Genomic DNA, 18868 nt, shown 5'->3' with positions numbered 1-18868 from the left:
CTTGGAAACAGTTTTTAAAATATGCCTGGAGGGACGGGATGGGGGGAGTAGAGGGGTGACCACAGGACTTTGAAACATTCTTCAAGTAGGGCAGTTTGACACACTGTGCAGGTTTTACTAAGATGTGTGCGAGAGGAATTTAACTTTGCTGTTCTTTGGATTAGCTGCTAGTTGTATATATTCCTCTCTTGTGTATTTCAGCAGTCCAAAGTAATTAAAATATGACATCTTCCCTGCAAGGAATTTAGCCTAATTAAGGTGGCTGCTGCTCCCGAGAAGTTCATAAACCACCAGTTCAGGCGGCTGCCTCCAATGTTTTCCTTGCTAAGGAAAGGCAATATTTCTTAGCATTGACCCTGCTGCCACCTTTCCAAGTCACTTTGTTGGTCTAAGAAGTTGTTGTTTTGCTAGAAAACTACTGGCAATGAACACCCTTTGGGCTGAGCCATCCATTATTTCCATATCTTGCAATTCAGCCGGGAGCCTGGACACCAGCTAAAGGAAAGGAAATATAAGTGGGGTAGCCCAGTTTTTTAAAAAAAAATATTGACTATTTGGTTATCTGATGCTGACACGGTGCCGAGGCACGCATCTGGTCAACAGTAGCCTGGCTGCAGGATTGAGAAATGACCAGGAGTCCCAGAAAATTCCACCTTCGGGTGGCTGTAGTGGGAGCCTGCAGGATACTTTGCCGCCCTGACAGTGATTTAGATAAATGGCTCAGCTATCTATCAAAATGTTTTTAGTACTTTATTTGACAATTCATTGGAGCATTAGCCTGAAAATGACATTTTAAATCTTTGTTTTCAAAGAGGTCAAAGTTTAACTGGAAGAAATTGAGTTTTCCTAATAACATGGTGGCTCATCTAAAAGAGAGACAGGAAAAGAGGAAAGGACAAGACAGGATTTAAACTGTCCTCTCTGAAACTTTTTTTTAAGGGAAAAAAAAAAGGCTTGGTTCTTGGGCCAGGAAATCAACAGGTTTGTAGCTGAAAAATCAATAACCATCTGATGCCAATGGTCTGGCTGTCTGACTTAACATTTCATACAGCCATAGGCAGAGAAAAAAAAATTATATATGTAGTTTTCGTAAGGCGTCTTAATCTTCAACTTTTCCCTAATGTCTTTTCTTTCTTGCTGCCTATTTTCTTACTCCAAGAAACTGTTACAAAATAATTTTCCAATCCACTCAGGTCTTTTAGACCAGTCCTCTCTGTAGCAATTAAAACATTATGAACAATTTCAGTTGGAATCCCAAGGAACTGGGGCAGTCTGAAACTTTTTGTTGCAGAAACTTGTAAGGAAACATATTTTTTTTTTTAACAGAAGGAAAAATATGGTTTGGGATCCTTTTGGAAAGTTATTCAACTTAATAGAGCTTTTAGGCGTAGACAATCTCCCTTTTGTAATTAGCCCTCCAAACGTGCCTATTAAGTTGTAAGAGTAGAGGGAAAAGCTTTGTTTGTTCTCTAACAAGTTAAACAAGGGATTTGCTTTATCTGGGAGAGCGAGTGGTGAATGTGTCATTTGCCTAGGGCTAGCCCGATAAGCAAGAAGTGTTGATAACAGCCAAGTTGAGCTAATCAAAGAAACTTGCATTAGACAAAGTAAATAAAGCCTTCTGACAAAAGGATTTCAGAAATTCCAGTGTCTTATTTTTGTAAGCAGGGCAATTAGTGCTTATTGTGGTCAATTTCACAAGGGTTTAAATCCCACACCCTAACTTTAGGTTAAATGGATAAAATGTAAATATTGTTTGTGCCCCTGCAGAGCTGTTTTATTCTCTATAAACCACTGTATGACTAGTCAGGTTAGTTGTTCAAACTATTTAAGCATAAAAAATAACTAAAACACTTTAAAAAGAGATTCTAAAAAAATGTCTGCACCACTCTGGGCCCGGGCTGTGTTGGTTCACAGTGGAATAGCTAGTTGGGGCTTTTGAAATAAAAGTGCATTAGGGTACATTTGTATAAGTAAGAACATAAAAACCACAGCCTTTTCCATTGTACTTAATGGCTGTTTTGATGAGAAGCAGATCTGTTTGTGCTCTTAACACAGAGGAAACAGTGGGCAAAGGGGGAGAAAAATAGAACGAAATTCCAACCCAAACTGCTTTCTACTTTGAGATCCTACTTAGATTTTTATGGTGTGTGTGTGTGTGTGTGTGTGTGTGTGTGTGTGTGTGTGTAGGAAATAGAATCAAACCTTTGAACATAGATTACACCACAAGTTCAGTTTGAAAGATGCTAGAGTATTCCTTTTCTTCTTTTTTTTTCTTTTTAACTTTAAAGGAAGAGAATGACATGCCAACCAGCTGCCGGCTGTCTGTCCTAAGGCCTTCAAATTGCTTGTTATAAACATGCAAAGTTAGGATTAGGGGGCTACTAAGGGAATGTGGTATAGATAATAGGAATGAACACTGCCCTGGCAGGTATGTGAGTCGCTATGTTTCTTCTCAGATGCCTTCTGGATTATCTGGGTTTAAGGTTGCTCCAGATGTTTGCAGCATCAATTGCTCAGGGGGCATAAGGATAAATCTTAATACTTTTTGTTCTAAATATAGTTGCTTTTGGTGAAATTGTGAGTGTGACAACTTCTTGGCCCCTTTCCCTATCTTCTCCCTACTCCATACATCAAAAGGAGAAAGGGCAAAAAAAAAAAAAAAATTCTTTTTGAAATAGGATTTCACCCATTAATGAGGCAAAATTATTTTTAAAACAAACAGTGAATGGGTGATTAAGGAACAAGAAAAGCCCTCTTCTCCAAGTCTTGGGACCTAAATTTTAAGTATTAAACAGTATCTAAATCCTCTCCTAGTGAGATATAAATTGGGGTCAAAGTGGCAAAATCAAAGATACCCTGTGAAAGAGAGACTAAATAAAGACTGACAGCCACAGTATGAATTGAATGGGGTTTTGAATAAATATTTCGGTGAAAAGGCTCAATTGTTTTTCTAAAGTAGGACATAATTTTCTGCTTCTCTGCCACATGACTGTGGTAACTAATACCATGAGAAAGAAGAGAAGAACAGGGACTTTTGCTTAAGTCTCCAAAAGAGCACAGGATAAGGTCATTTTTTAAAAAATAAGCAGGAGATTCACTAAGTTTTTCTTTGCTGTAGAAGAAAAGAAATATTAAAATGTTGTCAATAGGCAGATAAATTGGTATGTTTAGGAGGGAAGTATTGATATGTAACTTATAAAGAAAAAGAAAAAAAAAGCATGAGTTGAAGTTTTACCACCAGAAAAAGGTGGATTCTAAAGACTAAGAAACAGTGGGTGAGATAGACATCTGTTTGTTTAAACTCAAGCTATGGAATTGATCAGGAAGCTCTAGTTAGAATTTGATTTGCCAGCCAGAATGGAAAGCCCTTGCATTGAATCTGATCTTTATTTTTTTCTCCCTTTAAAAGATAAATGGCTAGAATGTTGATTTTCTCGTGGGATGATGGACGTGAATCAAAAGTTTCATTCTCTTTTCTAGAAGTCTGGTTCTGACCATGTATAACCAGTCAATATTGTCAGGGAGGTTTTGTTTGTTTGTTTATAATTTCTTTAAGCCTAAGAATTAAAGAAAGTTCCTGTAGATATCAGACACATATAACTTACCTTCCTCATATGTTAAACCCCTGTACACATTTCACAAACATTGCTAAACTCTTTCCCAGAAGGTAAATATACAATAAGTGAGAAAGATTATAAATTCTTCTCTCAAGAAATTTATAATTTTTAAAACTTTAGGGGCTGGGGATGTGGCTCAAGCGGTAGCGCGCTCGCCTGGCATGCGTGCGGCCCGGGTTCGATCCTCAGCACCACATACAAACAAAGATGTTGTGTCCGCCAAAAACCAAAATAAATAAATATTAAAATAAAACTTTAAAAAGCTGCAAATTCTTCAATTAGAAGATTATCGTGTGGGAGGAAGATAGAGATGTAAAAACCAACATACAAAGTAGAAAGCTCTTTTCAAGTTGCACAGGAATTTAACAATAAACACAGTGTTCATTTTAGAAGCTCTTTTTAAAAATCTTCTATGGCGTTTGAGTTATGTGTATGTGCCAATAAATTAATTCTTAAATGACATTTTTATACTTTAAATGTTCTAATATAAATCCAGTTAACTATCAATTAAATAAATTATTTCAGAAATGGGAGTTTTTGATGAAGGTTAATCAGAAAAAAAAACCTTGGCTAAAAACCTTTCCAAAGATATTAATGTAGAATCTTGCCTTTCAAATGACTGGGTGGTTATCGCAATCATGTATCTCTGATTTTCTAGAATAACCTACTTTCAAATATGCTGCCACAGTTCCCACATAAATCATTGAAATATGCCAGATATTTCACTATTACGACATCTCCTAGTCTGCCCCTTGAACCCAGGAGTGGCACAGAAAGTCTTTGTTTGGATTCTATGGTCAATATAACTGGAGCGCTCACAGCTTAATTTTTCCATTATGACTGAAGATCGCCTTGTGTTTCTGGGTCATTCTTCTGAACATGAATTCCTTTTGTAGTAAACTGTGGATCTGTAAATAGAAGGCATCCCCTGCAAAATGGATTGGACTGTGCCTCTCACTCCTGCACCTCTGAGCTCTGTGTGTGTGTGTGTGTGTGTGTGTGTGTGTGTGTGTGTGTTGGGATGGGGGAGTGGGAAATAAGTTGAATTGTTATGAACAAATCTTTGCCAGCTTCTTAAAAAGTTCAATTTAGAGGTGCTAGAGGAAGGAGGGCAGAGTCAACTCAGGTTTCAGATTTATCAGTATCCTGTCTGTAAGTGGCTTGGCCTAAGTACCTCTTGTTAAATAGGCAATGTGATAACCTGCTTTATCTGTAAGATCTAATAACACCACCTCATCAGTCAATGTGTTGTTTGAATTCTTCTCTTTTCTTCCCTGGCTTCCTTGCTTTATCATTGAGAAGCAGGATTCCCATCCTCTCCCATCCCACCCCCCAACCCTTTCAAATGAATGAAAAAAATAAAGTTGGAAAAGTTCTTTGTACTAGGAAGCCTTAGAGGGTAAGTCTCCCAGCTCTTTTATTTGTCTTGGGCTTTTAGAACAAGGGAATTCAAACAGGCACTGAAACTGCTGACTTACTTGCTTTTTCTCTGGCCTTGCAGGGTAGGGAGCTAAAGGGGGCCATTCAGTAAGATAAGACTCTTGGCCCCCTGCAAGATAAGGCGAGGATAACAGGAACTGACGTCAGGGAGGCGACCCAGCCTGGCCGAGCATTTCCTCTAGTCAGGGCACATTGATTCCAAGAGGCCCAGGCCTCTCAGAATATCCGATGGAGTGTACCAGCTCAGAAAAAGGAGGAAAGTGGCCGATTTTAACAGGGCATTGGTGGGTGATCGTGCCCCGGATTCCCAGATGCAGATTTCTCCAAATGCAATGTAAAAAGGACTTGTGTGATTTTTAATAAATGCCAATTCTGAGATCGCAGCTGTAATTTTACATTGTCATGTAGGAGGCATTTGTCCCCAGATGTCAACAATTTCCTGCTGTTGTCTAAGACAAGTCTATCCACCCATCACCAGATAGTATCCACTCACAAACCTTGCCAGCCCTCCATATAGAACAAAATGTGAGGGAATTCACATTGTCAGAGTTAATCCCTGGGACTCCTATTTACTTTAGTAAGTACAAAGTTCCCACCCCCATCCGCATCATATGACAGCATTGCTAAAGCCATTTCATTTACACCAGCCCTGAAATCACAGCACTTCTCCTGTTTTCGTCTTTTCTAACTCAGGGTGTTTTTTGTTTGTTTGTTTGTTCTGTTTTCTGAAGCATCTCTGATTTGAGGTTTGGAGAAAGAGGACTTCAAATGAAAGAGTCCTATCTTAATTTTTTTAAATTCACAGATTCTTTTTTTTAAGTTCACAACTGTCTTAAAGATAGTCATATATATATATAAATTTTCATATGGAACAAGCAATTCTTCTCATTTGACCCAGATTTAGTGAGATGTTTTGTTGTTGTTGTTATTGATCAATGACTGATTTGCCACAGATTAAAATTTTATCAGATCAGACAAAAAAAAAAAAAGCTGAATTTAAAAGACTGCAGCTCACGACCAAATTAGATGAGAGCATCAATTAACGGTGAGAAAAAGATTTGTATCCTATTTAATCCCAATTTTTTTCTCCAATTTCCAGAGCAAATGAAGACATCATGTAATAAATCCTTCTCAAAAATATTATGGCTTTCAACAGCTACAGTACCTTTGTCATATCATCAAAGTCCATAATTATTAAAAAAAAAAAAAAAGGCTGATGGTCTGAAGGCCGTCTCAGCTTCAAAAGATTTTTTTGTAGGGTCTGGTCTATTGGAAAGCTTGGGGGTATAATTAACTAAAATGGAAATGGAGGCAGCGAAATTTAGTTCCTGATGTTTTAATTTAGCTCAGTACTACCATGTGTTATTGAAGAGAATTCTTAAAGGCAAACATAATTATTTCATTATGGCCCTCAGAATGCTTTCATTGGCTTTAATGACAAGAAGCTGTATAAAAAGACATACATTTTAATTAGTCCTTCTTATATTTACATCAGATAAATAACAAATAATTGATGAAAAACAAGTCTTTGGAATGGACGATTTCACAGAGTGCGCTGGTTACAGTTTAACGATGAAACATTTCTCTGTTGCTTTGCATTTTAATCATCTAGACATTACAGTCGTGGTACCGTGGTGAGCTAAAAATCTGTTGTTGCCATTTTACTACAAAACAAAAAAAAAGTCACAATTAATGCCTACAAGTGGAGAGCTGAGAAAGGTAGCTAGATGCGCATCTCTGAGGAAGTAAATTGACAGTTGCATTAATTCTACTACATTGGTTATCATTCTTTGTGATCACATTCATCTTTTACGCTTCATCTTTTTGGATTAATACCATCGGGGGTTCTCGTGGGTCTCCAACAGCCACATGTTCTCCCAAACACCTTGCAGCACTGCTCTCTAGCTGCCTGCTTGGGGAAGCTGGTACGAATGTGCCTTTGCCAACGTGCACTGGAAATCCAGAGAGTCTTTGCCGTGTTACAGGCCTGCTTCCCCTTTGATTTTTATATGAAAACCCATTTCACATGATTCATCCGTTTTGGTGTACAGAACACTAATTGTTATTATTGATTTTAAATTCCATGACCATTACAAGTAACCCAGATGACTGGCAGATAAAGGGTAATAATCCATGGAGTTCTGGAACTGTTTCATGTTTGTCTGGAGTACTTTATGTGATCAATATTAACTGCCCCATTGAAACTAACTGCTGTATCAAATAACAGTCAATCACATGAATGTGCTTAGAGATTATTTATTGAAAGCTCTAATTGTTCACCGGGGCCCTGCTTATCAGAGGAAACAATAGGAACTCAAGATAGGATGAACAGGTTTGGATCTTCGAGGAAAGTTGGAGGATGAATGGGCATCTCTCTGCTACTGGGTCAAAGACTCCAGTAACCCATGTTGGGCTCCTAGTGGGCAGAAGTTACAAATACCCTAGCACCTGGGCATTGACAGCATTCTAGAGAGGGGATATTAATTGTCTGGCACTCAGCAGAGGCTGTGAAAAGTCGTCACTGGCTAATAGTGTTACCACTTCTCCCACTCCTTCTCACACTCGCGACCCTCCCCTGCACCACTCCACCCTTGCTTCCTCCTCACTGCCTGATGGTCTGAGATGATGGAAATAGCCTGACTTGGCACAGGATGCATTTCTACAGGTATGGAATGGGAATAATAATGTCTCCTTTGAAGGATTAGAGATCGTGTGGGTTAGCTTTCTGTTCTCATCTTGAAAACATACAGATGTTGGTAGATTTTTCTGCTCTGATTTTGGCATGACACCAAAGGTGGGTTATGCACCTTTGCTCATAGCAGCCAGTATCTTTTTCAGTTCTCTCTAAATTATGTGTCACCTTTCCTCAGTGAAGTGGTTCCTCCACCTGAAACTCATGCCCTAGGGACAGTCCTTCCTGTTTGTCAAAGATCTGTGGTCCTGATTCTGGGGTATCCATTTCCTAACTACCCCCTGCCCACTGCCCCAACTTTCTTCAAATGACTGACTTTTACCAGTGAGCCTGGTCACCTTCAATGTTGTCACAGTATACTTAGTCCAGAGACACTGCTGGTGGCACACTTCATTTTTATTGCTCTTTGATGGATTAGACCTAACGGTGTTTAGTCCAACGTGGGACTCTCTCAGGTATCTGCCGTGTGCCAGGCTCCTTGATGTGACCTATGAGGACAAATCAGACACTGTCCCTGCTCCCTCTGAATCACAATGTAATGGGAGAGACTAGTGTACACAGGTCATGGTGACACAACCCCCCTGATACACAAACATCTCCTCAGGACTTTGGACCTGAGATTGATGGTGAAAACAAGGACCCATTGGGAACCACAGCTGGTTCATAAGGCAGTGTGGTCAAGTGGGGTACCCATTTGTGTCACAAAGTGAGTTTTTTTTCTGTGTGTTGGACTCAGAGGTAATCTCTAACAGGATTTCAGGAAGAGGATTGTGTTTGTTTGCTTTTGTGGCACTGGGGATTGAACCCCAAGGGTACTCTAGCCTAGCCCTTTTTAATTTTTGTTTTGAGACAGGTTCTCACTGAGTTGTGGCCTTGAACGTTTGATCCCCTTGCCTCAGCCTCCCAGGTAGCTGGAATTTTAGGTGTACACCACCATGCGGGGCCCATAAAGGAGTTTTAAACCTATCTTGAGCAGTGAAATGAATGCATGCCTTCAGAACTTGCTTTTTGAAAACGTTCCCATGCATATTTCTGAAGCATTTGTTAAATAATGATATTCTTTGGGAGTTGATTTGATTCGATTTTTACAATCTTATTCTTTGGGATTGCTTCTGCGATTTATGGCTTTGTAACAAACCATCCCCAAACTTAGTCACCTACCCATTTATTGTCTCCTTATCCTGTTGATTGACTGGGCTCAGCTGGGCAGATCTTCATGGGGCCACGTCTTGCAGGGTTAAATGGGCTGCGGTCCCAGAAGGCTCCCTCACAGGGCTGGCCTGGTGTTGATGTTGGCTGCTGGCAGGGCACTCGGCTGGGCTGTCGCCTGGAGTGTCAGCATGTGGTTTCTGCTGCTCACAGCACGGCAGCCATATTTTGAGAGGGGTGGCCTAAGAGGAGCCCTCCAAGGAGGAGGAAATGGAATTTCTCAGTGCTCTTAAAGGTCCAAAATGGACAGAGTCTCTTTCCCTGTATTCTGGTTAATCAGTCACAGGACCAGCCCAGATTCAATAAATCTGCCTCTCAGCAGGGGGAGGGGTGGAGTGGCAAAGAAAGTCCAGCGATCTTTAGTCTACCCTAACAATCACAGCATGAGTGCCCTATACTGAGAAGAAAAATCTCATCTCCAGAGAGAGGCTACCATGATGGTGGGTTTTTAGTCAGCTTGGGTTTTGACTGGTTAAATATTTAACAAAATTCTGCCCTCAGGAGTGTGTACACATTATCAGGTAATTCCCCACCACCCTACGAGACAGTTATTATATTCTCATTTTATAGATGAGGAAATTGAGGCTCAGAGAAGATAAGGAACATGACTGATGTCACACAGATAATGAGTCCTAGAGCCGGGCTTCCAATCCCAGGTGGTCTTTTCATCACCTTCCCCTGAGGGTCCTCGGAGTCTGCAGTTTGATTGTCATCTCTGCCAGTGAAGAATTCCTAGTTATAGCCATGTGGCGCACACCTGTAATCCCAGAATTGAGGACGAAGAGGCAGGAGGATCATGTGTTCGAAGCCAGCCTGAGAAATCTAGCAAGGCCCTAAGCAATTTAGTAAGACCCTGTCTTTAAATAAAATATGAAAAAAAAAAAAGGACTGGGGATGTGTCCCCGAGTTCATTCCCCTGTACAAAAAAAAAAAAAAAAAAAAAGATTCTAATTATACCAGGAAAGGACCAGAGAGTGTTTTGATTTGAGGGAAAAGGTGGACTAGAGAGGTAAAGAACTGTAGCTCACATAATTTCCTCTGATTACATTATTTTTTTTTCTAATATAAACCACAGCCTTAAATTGGGGAGGAAACTCTGTCCAAAGGATTTTACACTTTTGTCCTTTGGTTTTTTACATCCTGTTTGTTGTTGAGGTCTGTGCTAGCCTGGCTATCCCTGCAGCTCACAGGGCTGGGGGCAGGATTAGTGGAGTACTTACTGAGGATTCTCAGCAAGATGAGAGATGAGAAGGAGGCTTTTCATGTTAGTGTAGTTCATCTAAATGCGGGTACTGGTGTTCATGCAAGATGGTGCACTTAGATCAGCACTGATACTGTGTAAACAAAAAAAAAAAAAAAAAAAGGAAGAGAACTTTCTCAGAGTGGAATTGAATGGATATTTCTATATTTGCCACCTATTTTAAATCTCTATTGTGTTGGCAGAATCCCATACCTAGCCTCACCGATACTCTTAAGTGAAACTTATAGGCATCATAATGATTAGTACTGGTCTTTCAGCAAATACTTTTTTTTTTTTTTTAGTGACTTTAAATATATTGTTAGTGTTTGGGATTTTTATGCACCAGGTCAGGAAATCAAGTTGTTGTTGGAAGTATCTATGTTGAGGAAATTGAGACAGATGAAGTAGAATGATTGGCAGGAAGTGACATAATAGCTTCTAGATGGAAGTAGGTCTAAACCTGCAAGGTGCCCACTTGAGGGTGGAGTGCATTGTGGGACGGGCAGTGTGATGCAGACTTTACCTGCTGCCTCTGCTGTGGAGCATCCTCTGCAAAATGGTTCCATAATCCTTAGGATCTGCATCTTCATCAAAAGCCTTGACTACGAGAGTGTATTTGACACATTATACTCAGTAAATAGACTATTTCCCCAATATTATATTGTGAAAAAGCTTTTTAGATGTGAAAAAAATGGACCTCATTTACTTGTAACAACTGGATACTCGACACCATATTTACCATTACAAATAAGTCCAGCCTATGTGGGCTGTTTTCTGCATTTCTTACCCATTTTTCCTTTGATGTGTGTATTTTGTTGTTTTTGTTTTGTTGACTGAGTTCCTTCAGTAAACAGGAAAGTGTCTGAGGTCAGGTTGTGTGTGTTACCTGCTTCTCTGGGGTTGGTATGGTTCTTGGTCCATGGTCAATATTCAGTAAACTATGGCTGTCCAGAGGATGTTCAGTGCACCCCTCCCTTGACCTCCGGCCAGCAAGGCTGTCTACAGTGATGGAGATAGTCTGTAATTCTGCATTTCAAATGTGGTAATCACTAGTCACATGTAGCTGCTGAGCCCTTGAGATGTAGCTGCTATATTTGAGGAGTGAATTTTTAATTTTAGTTCATGGTGATTAATTTAACTTTCAATAACCACATGTGGTCCTTAGTTACTGTGTTGGACAACACAGCTCTATCTACTCCAGCTGTTATTCTTTCTATTATTTGTTCATTCTGTTTCATTCCCTTTCCCTTTAGCCTGTTCTCTCCTCTTCTATTGCTATTAGCAAGCTCTAATTATGTCTTTATGTAGATGGTAAATAGACGGCAGGAGAATGTAAACAGAATACTGTAGGGTGGTGATTTCACTCATTGTTTAATTGCTCTTTCTTCTGGGTGGAACAATTTTTCCTGGGGCCTGGCAAGTCTTTCGCACTTATTTTTGCTCACATTTGTTTTGCAAAGCAAAACTAAGATTTTTACAGAATCTCATTGGGCTAGACTTAAATTTTATTCCAGCTAGGATTACAAGTCTATGTCACCATGTCCTGCTGTGATTGATTTTAATTACAATGAAACCATCACCATCATCACAATACTTATTGAGTGCCTGTTATGTGCTAAGTGTTTGAATAATCTGTGTCCTCACAGCAGCCCAAAGAAGCAGGCACTACAATTACCCCCATTTTGCAGATGACAATTCCCAAGTACCAATAAAATTTTGCAGCAGGAATATGGTGGCAGATAACTTGCATCCCTTAGCTTTACACACACTTGGTTTTCAAATGGATACAGGTACATTCAGATTAACCTGAACAGCTCAACAAACTTCAGGGAGGAGGGAGATGAACAGGCCATACTCTATGGAAGCCTCAGTTTGCCTTCTAGAAAGTTCCATGCACACTCTGCTGGGGGGGAGGGCGCCTTCTGCTCACATCTTTGTGCCTGGCTTTGTAACCCACTGCCTGACACATACTAAGTACTCAGAAAATATGCCGAGTGTAATTCAGTGGAAGTGGACTTGAAATTCAGAACATCTCAAGTGGTCTCTGCTTTTGTTTGATTATATATTTGGGGGTTACTCAAAACACCATAAGTAATCTCAAGGAGGCTGCCAAGAAACTTGGAAGGTTCAAGTTGGCTGTTATGGACAGTCCTTATAAATGTGTTTTCTAGGAAACTCACCCCCTGAAAATGTGAAAATATTTTCCTTGGGTTTCTGGCAGGCTCACTGGTGTCATGGAAATAGTTTTTCTGATAGTTCTGTAGACCAGGACATTATCAGGCTTCCCTTCCTCCCTTTTTGTCCATCCCTAGAAATGGTGGGAAGAATGTAAATGAAATAAAACTTAAACCACCAAGAGGAACTTCTGAACCAAGGGATACTTCCTCCCTGTAATGGTATCAGGTTGTGATTGATTTGGGGGTGTTGGGGGGTAACCTGGGATTGAACTCAGGGGCAGTCCACCACGGAGCCACATCCCCAGCCCTATTTTGTATTTTATTCAGAGACAGGGTCTCATTGAGTTGCTTAGCACCTCGTTTTTACTGAGGCTGGCTTTGAACTTGTGATCCTCCTGCCTCAGCCTCCAGAGTTGCTAGGATTACAGGCGTATGCCACCGTGTCCTGCTGGGATTGATTTTTATTACAATGAAACAGTCACCATCATCACAATACTTATTGAGTGCCTGTTACAGTACCAAGTATTTAAAATAATATATGTCCTCATTAGCAGCCCAAAATTACCCCCATTTTGCAGATGACAATTCCTAAGTTCCAAGAGGTTCCAGTAGCTCAACCCTTCCAAATAGGAGAAAAGAAGATGAATGTTCCTCTCTCTGCTCTCTATAATGTCGGGGTCCTTCTTTCTATCAACTGTATAAAGTAAATTCCTATTTTCTTTTCAAGGGGGAGGGGCGGGGTTGGGAAGGTTGGAAGCCTCAGAACCCATGGTAATAAGAGTTCCCAAGTGAAAGCTGAAAACAATACATTTTTAACAAAATGGGCAGTTACTCTAATTGCTGTGCCCCTACTGTTCAATTCCTTTTTATGTCCTAATTCATTAAATTATGTGCACACACAGGCTTATTATTTACAGATGTATGCACTTTTAACTGGCTCATCTGAAACAGATGTTTCACGAAAGGTAACAGAGAGCAAGTGATCTAAACCCTCTTTTAGTGGGCATCAAGTGAGCATTATGGCCCATTACCTGCAGGTCTTTTGCTATTATTTTGAATTGCAATGTCCAGTGTGACGAGAGTTCAATTTGTCCCCTAGAGGAACAGATGAAAATTCAAGAGCTTTATAAATGAACATCTGCCTCTCACAATAAAAACGGGTGTGCAGGTGACAGGCAGGTGGCATTCATATGTGTGTTCGGGAAGATGTGTGCATCTTATAAACAATCTGAGGGAAAAATAGACTCCTGCATGCTGGGAGGTGTGGTTCATTGAGGAGGCCTGCTTTGGAGGCCAGTGTCACGACACTAACTAGTGTAGCAATAATGCATGCCTCTTTTTCAAAACAAGGTGATAAAAATAAAAATAAATAAAAACACATAAAAACAAGGTGACATGACCCAATAAAAATAAATATGACCAATTTGCCATATGAGCATATACCGGGTAGTATACCCAGCTGTGGACAGTTATTTTTAAACATCAGGCTATTGGGAAGCAATATTAATCACCCCTTAAAGTCCACAGTGAGATTTATTATTTATAAATTGTCGGGAGTTCTCTGAATAAACAAACAAAAATTTGGAGCAGAAAGACGGCTGTTGTGGTGCCATTGTGCACACTGAAAGCTGGAAATAGTCACAACTGAAATATAAATCGGGATATGAAATATTAAGTGACATATCAGGTTTATTGCATATGTGACCATGAGAGTGCATTTTATTTTGTCTTATAGAGCTCTAAAAAGTCCATGTAATGGATTAAAGGTATTAAAACTCCCATATTCTGCCTGGCTCTAGGCCAGAGAACAAGGCATGATAAATAATCCCAATAGACAGAATATGTAGGAAGGAATTTTAAAGTGTATTTATGGTGGACATATTGACCTACCTACCTAATAAAAATGTATACATGAGGTTGGTTTTGAAGGAAATGTGCAGCCCCTTACAGCACACTGTAGTGTTTGAATTTTTAAAATATTGCCCACATCTCTGTGACACATGGCTATCATGCTCTGTCTTTACCCTGAAAATGGGGAAAAGCATGAATTTTATAGTAACATGTGTAGTGACTTTAAGAAGAAATAGTTTTAAATTTCTTTTAAAACAGAAGTCAGCAAATTGAGCCATTTCTGGCCAGTGTTTATAAAGTTTTCTTGGATCATGCCCCACCTATGCATTTACAGCTATAGCTCAGGGCTGTCACAAAGCCTGACACAGTTACTGTCTGACCCTTTGTTCCATACAAGTTGGCTGACGCTACCTGAAACAAACAAACAAACAAAAAGTTCACAGGGCTCTTAGGAATAGAACTGAGTTCCTCATTTCTCTTTTATACTGATCCCGTTTATGTCAGTTCAGGCTAATTGTGGATCACACCATTTCCTAAACTGTGTGCCTTTGACCAAGTCATTTAATTTCTCTTAACTTCAGTTTTTATTGCATGACCTATCAATTTCACTTCTATGTATGAACCCAAGAGAACTAAAAATATATGTCTGTAAAGAATAAATAAAATAAATAAGCTTCATTTTCCCCTCTTGTGAATATGGGAAATAAAACAAACTGATCATGATAATAATCCCTGCTGTTCTTCACACTTTTGCCCTGAGGGTACAGGTGAGCCCATCGTGGGAGTGCCTCAGACCCTCCCTCTGCCTCTGTGAGATGTGGAATCTGCTCGTTTGGAGCTTTTACCATTCATTTGATAGCACAGAGGAGGATTTAGGGAGCTCCTGCTAGGTTTGGGGCACCTTTTTCAAGCACTGAGGATTGAAAGTTCCTGGTGTGATGGTGCACATCTGTAATCCAAACGACTGGGGAGGCTGATGAGGCAGGAGGATCGCAAGTTTGAGACCAGTCTCTGCAATTGAGAGAGATCCTCAGCAATCTTGCAAGACCCTGTCTCACAATTAAAAAGCGCTGGGGATGGAGCTCAGTTGTAGATCGCCCCAGGTGATTTAAAAAAAAAAAAAAAGTTGAAGCCTACTTGTGCATCTGCGATGTTGACCATCCGGGAAGCCTATCAAATCAAATCCTTTCTCTAGTTTGGGACACATTCGATGTCTGTTTGGCGGGCAGGGAAGAGGCCTGTGCTTCCTAGGACCTCGGCCTATATCACCATCTCTGGCCTCTGGCCTGATTGACGGCTCACTTCCCTGTCCTCTCCACCCCTCCCACCTCCTCTCCACCCCTCCCACCTCCTCTCCACCCCTCCCACCTCCTCTCCACCCCTCCCACCTCCTCTCCACCCCTCCCACCTCCTCTCCACCCCTCCCACCTCCTCTCCACCCCTCCCACCTCCTCTCCACCCCTCCCACCTCCTCTCCACCCCTCCCACCTCCTCTCCACCCCTCCCACCTCCTCTCCACCCCTCCCACCTCCTCTCCACCCCTCCCACCTCCTCTCCACCCCTCCCACCTCCTCTCCACTCCCTCTCCTGATCCCCTCCCCTCTGCAACACGTGAGCCCAGCACTGCAGCTCAGACTCCGGGTCTGAGCAGCTGTCGAAAGCTCTCAAAGGAGAGGCCACAGTGGAAAGGAGTGTGTAAAGAAGCCGTTGGGAGGGTGCTGGGCAGCCCGGATAGGGGACATGCCAGGGAAACCCATGAGGAGAGGGCAGTACTTTGGATTGATGCCTGTAGGTCTGGGAAGGAAGGCACCGATGAGGGAGGGTGTGAGCAGGAAAAACTGTCACCATTTGTTTTACTCACTTTAGCTTCTAGAGAATCTCTTGGGTCCAAGAGGAGAGAAGACTGTTTTGAGAGGGAAAAGGGAAGTGAAGGCCAGTAACTCAAGATGTGAGACTGATGCCCAGGAGATACACGGGAAGGTGATTGGCACCGAGATTCCTCAGCACATGCTGGATACAGTATTGAAAGTGACTGCGGTGTAGCACTGTTAAGTGGTGGGCACTGGTGACAGCCACTTTACAGCATGGAACCATTCAATCCTCACAATGATCCACTGAGGGACACACTATCATTTTTTTTTTCAAGTTTTCCTTGGAACATTTTTAAAGAGACAAAACTAAAGTGCTTTGAAACTTTCAACTTTCTTATAGCAAGAAATCGCTGTCATGACCCAGGGAAAAAAAAATTAATATCATCCTAGCAAATTGGCGACGACATAGCATTGTCCTTCGGTAATCTGAGTAATTCTGCATTAGATAGTCGAGGCTCTTTTTAAATGGAATATCAGCAATTACGTCTTTTTGAACTGATGCATTATGTGGACCTCTGACAGTAATGAAAATTTCATCTTATGAATCAACTAGAAAGGAGGGTAAGGATGCACTGGCACTCGCCCCCACCCACCTCAGTCCTCCTGGGAAGAAAACAATTCAGTTCCACACTTGGGACATTCTAGCTTTGTAGACGGCGACAGAAGAGCACAACTCCAGAATTCTGGATCTTACTTTCATACTTGTGCCAAATAAGCTTTGGTTAAGGGAGTGTGTGTGGCCTTCAGGTGAGCTAGGGAAAACCAGCCAGTGGTGGTGGCCTCAGTTCTCCCCTTTCCCCTCCCTGCAGAGTCCTCAAGCCCTGGGCTGGGCCTGGTGATTGCCCCTGATAGGGTTCAGTCACACACCCTTGGACCAGTGCCAAAGTCTTTGGCACCTGGGTCTGAGGCTGCTGTTCTGACCCCTGGGGGTTGATTACTTGATGGGAAAGATGTGGGAGGAGCTGGTGGGCCTGCAGGGTGCCTTCTAATTCCTGTGTTTGCTTCTGGGGGACTTTCCTGCTTTATAGCCCTGACTGGAAAGAAGAAAAGGACATTCTTTCTATCTCCTTAGCTTCTTTTCCTTGTAATTCTTTGGTTTTACTTTTAGTCCTTAGGCAGGGCTAAGTTCTGCTGCTGAAAGTTGCTGCTTGTAAAAGCTGCCTCTGCAAGTTCTGGGCAGTCAGAAAAGAGGATGCCACCGTTTTCCCCTCTCAGCCCCTGGATCAGACCCATTCTCTTGATCTGAAGACTAGTTAAGTTCAAGTTCATGCCCATCACTTGCCAACTGCATGACCCTGAGTAAGTTATCTAGCCTTCCTGTGCCTCTAGTTTCTTGCTTGTAAAAAAAGAAACACTAGAACTAGCTAGCTTATAGGGCCACTGTGGGAGTCCAATGAATTCATATACGTAAAGTGCTTAGAGCAGAATGGGGATGATTAGCCCACAGAGCTTACCAAAATGTTTCTTCTTGTTGTTGCAGTAATGCTGGTATTTGATAGACTCTACAGACTCTTCTGTCATTTCCAGCAGTGACAATATTCATTTTATCATTAAGGTGTGGACTTACCCACTTTCCCCCCAATACTGTAATAATAAAGTGTTGACAATATTTTTGTGTTTTCACACTTTTTTTTTTAAGTTTACAAAGTATAACCCCTGCCATGTTATACACATACATATCATCCATCCCTTAGATTAGGACCCTGAGGATCAGGAAGATTGATTGACAGCTGGTAAGAGGCAGAATTAGGAACTGAGCTTTTGCCTTCTGCCCTCTAAGGAGTCTACAGTTTGTACTTCCCATGAAGGATAGGAAATTATTTTCTTTGCTGTCCATACTCCGTAGTCCCAGAGACTCCCCATGAGTTGTACGCACCCTAGATCAGGGATTTTCAACTTGAGCCCTGTTTATAATTTGAACCAGATGATTCTTTTTTTTTTTTTTTTTTGGGGGGGGGGGGGAAGGGGACTGTCTGTACTGTGCATTGTAAAATGTTTTGTAGCCTCCCTGGCTCTACCTCATAGATACTAGTAGCAGCCCCCAAAGGCAATAGCCAAAAGTGTCTCCAGATGTTACAGTGTATACCTAAGGGGCAAAATCAGTGCTGGTCAAAATCAGTGTTTGCCCTAGATAAGAAACCCTGTCCTAGATTAAGGTGGATAGAGGAGAAATGTTTTGGGGGTATATGTGAAAAGGTGGTTAGTTGTCATTTATTGAGCACATGCTGTATACCAAGCAAATCGCAAACATTATCTACCTTTACCAACAAGAATTTTAGGATTTTCTGAATTTTCAGGGAGGAGACACTAAAGAAAACTCTATGGCCATTACATTCCCAAGTGGCAGAAGAGGAATCAAGTCCAAGTTCACCTGGTAGCAAAGCTCATGAACTTCCCATCACCTTTGTCACAAAGTTTTTCGCTGGCTCATGGTGTTCTCTTTCCTTTTAGAAACCAAGGAAACTGTCCACCCAAAAAGAGTAAACTGGCTTCATAGTTATTTTAGGCTGTTAAATTGTGTATACCTGCAAAACACAAGTCAAAACAGAACAGAAAAACTATTTTGTAGCAAACTGGTAGCTAAGCAAACAGAGCATTTGTTTTTGAGAAAGAAGGGTTTGGCTAAATTCTAGTGTAATCAATTGTACTTGGACTTGCTGGGAAGTCAGAGCACATGGGGTAAGGCATGTGACAAAGCATAGTTCTATTATTGTTTTCCTTAAATATTCCAAAAGATATCTCCCCACTACTTTTCTATGAAGTTAATA

General features: G+C 41.2%; 1 protein-coding gene across 2 annotated transcripts in view; it reads left to right on the top strand.

Moving 5' to 3' along the window:
* RARB (retinoic acid receptor beta) overlaps nucleotides 1-18868 on the top strand; it is a 171479-nt gene that overhangs the window by 944 nt on the left and 151667 nt on the right. The window lies entirely within an intron of this gene.

This window comes from Spermophilus citellus (genome assembly GCF_964194105.1).
Source record: "Spermophilus citellus genome assembly, chromosome: 3".
In the NCBI taxonomy this organism is placed as follows: Eukaryota; Metazoa; Chordata; class Mammalia; order Rodentia; family Sciuridae; genus Spermophilus; species Spermophilus citellus.
Note: the sequence above shows the minus strand (reverse complement) of the source record. Positions and strands in the feature narration are given on the sequence as shown.